We start from the raw sequence: 6000 nt of genomic DNA on the forward strand, positions 1-6000 counted from the left end.
GCTCGTTTTCCATCTAAGTGGAATGGTGGTGGTAGTGTTAGGCCCTTGTGCTGAGTTCCGGGCCTTTCCCGCTGTACTTGGTATTTTCCATCAGGTGGAATTGTGGTGGCCCTGCCGGACCCTTGTGCTGGGTTCCGAAACTTTCCTACTGTACTTGGTATTTTTCATCTGGTGGAATTGGAGTGGTAATGCCAGGCCCTTGTACTGGGTTTGTAATAACTCTTTGAACTCTCTTTCTTTTTCCTCCTCTCTTTTTTGTTGTTGTGAGGACCTGGAAAGGAAGGCTCGCTTGCTTTCTGCATATTTTATGTGACACTGTATACAGTGGTTGAGCCCTTTTGCAGGTTTCTTCTTGATGGAATGTTGTTGATTTCTAATTTCAACAGCAAAAATACCTCTATTGCGCCCTCGCTGGGTGTCACTTCAGGGTATCTTGTTTGTGGAAGGGTCATCTTCCTCTCGAGTGATCAGCTCGGAGTTGATTGGCCCTGCCTGCCCCTTTTAAAATGGACAGGTCTTTTTTTTTCATGGGGAGCATTTTAGGGTATTTTCGGATGGATCAACCTAGATGTTACCTTTGTCCCACTCCCTGTTTTCTTTCAGTCCCGCATACATCACGGGCCGGAAAGTGGAGATCCGCATAGTTTAGGCAGGAACGCAATTTCATTGATCGCAAAGGGAAATACATAGCTTTGTGCTGAAAATAACAAAAAGAGACAAACAAAACATACATGATAACTTAAAAGGAAACACAGCTTTTACCCTTCCTTTTTACTTATAAAACTTTTGGAGGTTGTCCATGTTCCAGCTTCGAGGGACTGGGGTCCTCGGTGTCTCCAACCATATAAGGTGGGATCTGGGTTCAGTTGATGTCGTGCCTCGGTATCTCCGACCGCATAAGGTGGGATCCGGGTTCCGTTGATATCGTGCATCGGTATCTCCAACCGCATAAGGAGGGATCTAGGTTCCGTTGATGTCGTGCCTCGGTATCTCCAACCATATAAGGTGGGATCCGGGTTCCGTTGATGTCGTGCCTCGGTATCTCCAATCATATGAGGTGGGATCCGGGTTCCGTTGATGTCGTGCCCTGATATCTCTGACCGTATAAGGTGGGATCCGGGCTCTGTTGATGTCGTGCCCTGGTATCTCCGATCGTATAAGGTGGGATCCGGGCTCCGTTGATGTCGTGCCCTGGTATCTCCTACCGTATAAGGTGGGATCCGGAATCTGTTGATGTCGTGCCTCGGTATCTCCGACCGCATAAGGTGGGATCCGGGTTTCGTTAATGTCGTGCCTCGGTATCTCCGACCGCATAAGGTGGGATCCGGGTTTCGTTAATGTCGTGCCTCGGTATCTCCGACCGCATAAGGTGGGATCCGGGTTCCGTTGATGTCATGCCTCGGAGGGGTCTTTTTGGTGACGCTTAGCTTCAGAGAGGGCTTTTGATCTTGGCTTAGGACTTTATAGCCCATCCTTGCCGGAACTTTTAAGCTTGGCCTAGAGGAAGAACCTCAACACAAATATCATTTCAAAAGCAAACATAGAATTTCAACAAGATAAAACTGCAACCAAGATATTTTGAGAACACAGCTCTACGCATGGTTTAGAACCTCAATAGTGATCATTTACTTCGCGACTTGAAATACTCTGTTGTTTACCATGACTTTAACCGCCGATGGTTATTATGTAGCATTTCCGTATAAGCGCCCATTAAATAAATGGCCTGGATTTTTCAAGTCATTCAAATAACTCGTAAGAATTTGAGTATTAATTATTATTTTGAGTGGTGAGTCTTGGAACTTGTTCCAAGGTTTTAAAGCTTTCAGGGGACGCATCATTTTCTTATGGAGCTAGCCGTGAACATATCATGGCTGGAATTTTGGGAATCCCGGCTGATGAGAGTCCTTCAAAATCTTGATTTAAAGGAGCCTTTCAGCTTGGCCTCGGAAGGGCATTTAGCTTGGACTGCGGCAGATCCTCGATTCAGAAGAGAGGCCGAGTCTAAAAAGATGGAGGTGAAATGGGTAATCTTGGCCCCCACCATTCTTCCCTTGTTTTTATTCTTTACTTTTAAATATTGTTACCTGTCTTCCCCATACCGATGCAGCTGATGGCTGACAAAGTAAGTCCCTAACGATCTGAAACAAGGGTTTTGGCTTGGAGTAGGGCCCAAGCTATGGAATTCTGGAGTCTGTCCTGCAACTTTGCTGATGACGAAGATAGCCGAATGGAGGCCCGAAAGATTTAATAGGGCATTGGTGCCTATCTTGCTAGAAAAACCAAGGTCTCTCAACCGGAGACTGGTGCCGCTATTGCTGAAGCAGAGGACCCCAACCCTCATGGTGATGGGGATGAATGAATCCTACGAGATCATTCCTTGCTGATAATCACAGGTACGGGGAGGATTCAGTCTTAGGACCGAGCTTGAGGGTCGGGCCTGATTATTGCGGCGATAGTCGGACTTGGAGGTGACACTACACTCGACCAGAGTTGGGAAGAGCTTCTCTGCTTAGGGTCGGCGGAGCTTTCTAGCTTGGCTAGGGAGGGGCTTCTTTGCTTGGCAGAGCTTGTGTACGCCTCTGGTTGGATGTTTGACCTCAAACGATAATGAGATCAATCAGATGACTCGAGGATAACGGCTCCAGATACCACGGATGTGGTCCACTTATGCAGCAGCTTCCTCTGATGTAGGATTAGAAAAGACCCGGTAGAAGAAGCGGCTCGTTGTCAAATTTTATTTCTCAAGGACCAAGTAGATCCTCCACTCCACGTATCTTAGTCTCCTTTCATATGCAATAACATGTTCTTTTCTCTCTAGTGACAAGTCTTTATAAAGAATCCTTATTTTCTATGTGGGTGTCTCTACTGGAATCACAGGGTGCTGCTATCAAAAATAGAAGTTATGATATGCCCTGATCTTTGAGCACTTCCCAAGGCAGAATAAACACCCTTCTTGCCTTCAAGACTGCATTGGGTGGGGCCCACCATCTCCGGCCGCTTGTTCCCAACGCCATAAGACTCCTCGCAAGGTAAGCAAGTTTAATTTTATAAACTTAATTTGGAATTAGAAATCCAGCTTCCAGACTTGTGGAGTAACGACAAGCTGATCATGGGTGCCACTATCAGGTTGAATGGTTACCAGAATATCATTATAAAATCTCCTCTTATAATACCATGGTTTTAAGTTAAAGGGGTAGAGCAGTTTCGGGGTGGTTTTCAGTAAAGGTTATAAAACAGGCTTTAATTTTGGCATGAGTGCGATTACCAAAATATTCCCAATGTATCTTTAGATGTGTTTGGATTTCTGGGATTTTTGTCTCGTCTTAGTGATGCATGGGTGCACATATCAAAGACCATTGAGGTGATTCATATGAATACCCATCACGACCTTATCCTCTTACCTCACGGTAAAAATGGCATGGATACTGGAAAAGATGCCGTGTGATGGGGTCCGGACTCAGCACTGATGGGTCCGAACTCGGCACTGATAAGGTCCGAACTCAGCAACCAATTGGTGTAGACACCCCATTTTGCTCTGCTTTGATTAAAAAAGAAATTAGGGTTTCGCTGTCAATTTTTCAATGTTTTCTATTCCGGTGTTCGTCCCTTACGCTTTCTCAAATCTTTCTGGTCATTTCTGCATTGTTCTGATTTTTTCCGCTAAAGTGCGGAGAAGGGTTATTCGTGAGAATCCGAGCAAGGGAGAATTTGTACCCGTTTGGTGGGCCCGCATTGAACATTTGTTTAAAATTGAATCAACCGGGGGCCCACATTGTGGGGCCCGCGTTGTGGGGCCCACGTTGTGGGGCCCGCGTTGTGGGGCCCGCGTTGTGGGGCCCGCGTTGTGGGGCCTCAATGGGGCCTCTTGTGAGGCCTCTTATGAAGAGCAATGATGGTAGCTCTCCACTAAGACAACATGATGGGCCCTCCACTAAGAACAATAATGATGGATTCTCCACTAAGAAACATGATGGGCCCTCCACTAAGAACAATAATGATGGATTCTCCACTAAGAAACATGATGGGCCCTCCACTAAGAACAATAATGATGGATTCTCCACTAAGAGGGACAACATGATGAGCTCTCCACCAACATATCTCTCTCTCTCTCTTTCTCTCCCTATATATATCTTCCTTCCCATCCATAAAAGAAAAAAAAAGAGAAATTTATCTTCCATTATCTCTTTCTCTTCCATTATCTCTTCTAATCACTCCCTCCAATCCCTTTCCTCAATATATTCTTCCATCCCTCTCCCTAATATTCTTCTTCCATTATCTCTTCACTCCCTCAATCACTCCCTCTAAACACTCCAGAGAAAGCGAAAGACGGCGGAGCGGATCGGCGGCGGCAGGATTTTTTATATTTTTTTGGATTGGGCGGAGATCTTCACCACAGGTAGGTGCATTGTTCTCAAAATATTTCTGTATTTTTCCGAATTTTTCTGATTTTTTCCGCAAATTGTGTTTTAAAAATGGAAAACTCTTCAAAAAACATCTTTTGACGAAGAAAAATTAAATTATATACCAAACAGATTCTAAAATTAATGAAATTTCGTGGGAAAATAATATGTTACTGATTCATTTTACCATGAATTTATAAAGATTTTTGGAGTTTATTTGGTATATTATTTAATATTTTCTTTGAAACTTATCAGATTTTAGGAGAATTTTTACTAACATCAGATCATCATTAAAATTCATAAAATTTTTACAGTAGTCTTATCTTGCATATTACTTGTTACTGTAAAAGTTTCGTGTTATTTGGATCTGTTTTAATATGGGATGTAGTGTTAATTTATAATCTGGTCTGGAAATTGTAAAATCCGAAATTGGTAGTAAATAATTTCTAAAATTCATGAAAATCTCACTGCATGCTATTTTGATTCATATAGTATTTCTGTAGAAATTTCATAGAATTTAGAGTTGTATTTCTACTAGTTTATGTGTTAATTGTGCAATCTGGACATTTAATGGATTAATCAAGATTAAATGTGAATTTAATGTAAAAATATGCAAAACTCATCCTGTAAGCTACATACATTTTCATCTTGCTGCTGTAGAAATTTCAAATCATTTCGAATTTATTTGCAACAATTTCACTTGTAAAACCGCTCATATGCTTAAAATTGATAAAATCCATGGAAAATTCGAAATTAATTGAAAATCATATAAAAATTCCTAAAGAACTTTAAAATTCTGTCACATGTTCACTCCTTAATCCATTAAAACAGAAATTTTAGGATCTTTAGATTTTCCTGGAAAAATGGCCAGTGCATCCATAATCGTATCCCAATTGCAACTTGATCTTTGACAATTTGAATATTTAAGTTATAGCATGTTGTTGGCTCCGAGGTTATTGTCCACGGAAATCCTGAGATTCTGCCAGGCAATAAGATGCTATAACCTAAGTATTAAATTGCACAAGGAAAGAGCGCATGATTCCCTCCTTTGGATGCCATTCAAGGCCGAAATTGGTGAACCCTAGAACCATTGGTAATCCTTAAATGTCTAGAAACTGAAAATCTTCGAAATCTGAAACTCATTAACCTCGAGAACTTAAATCGATTTATCTTGTGTCTTTCGGAACCATTGGATTATGGTTTCCAATCTAAGAACCATTAGAGCCCAATTTAGGAACACTGGTGTCGTGCCGTGTCCTAGGTTTTAGGGAGTCCTAGAGTTAGGAGTCCAGCCTCATCACGGACGCTTGCTATGAATAGCAACCGTACCATAGGTCTAGTTACACTAGTCACCCAATCTTTCCTTAAGACAAGCCTAGTAAACTAGGATGTAGGCAAACCTGCATTAGTCTAAGGAACAACTTGCATTTAGATAAGAATCATACAGCATCTTAGATGAAATCCTAAGATAATAAAATCCTCAACTTGAATTAAATAACTACTTTTAAAACTGTTGAAACAGTCAAATCCGTTTAAGTCGGTGTCCTAGTTGAGTTAGGCATAAGTAGCTTAGCTTAGGTGCACCGAACTACGTCGACTC

The sequence above is a fragment of the Tasmannia lanceolata genome, unplaced genomic scaffold (genome assembly GCF_043159265.1).
Source record: "Tasmannia lanceolata isolate RefF3 unplaced genomic scaffold, GAP_Taslan_0.1 ptg000037l, whole genome shotgun sequence".
Taxonomy (NCBI): Eukaryota; Viridiplantae; Streptophyta; class Magnoliopsida; order Canellales; family Winteraceae; genus Tasmannia; species Tasmannia lanceolata.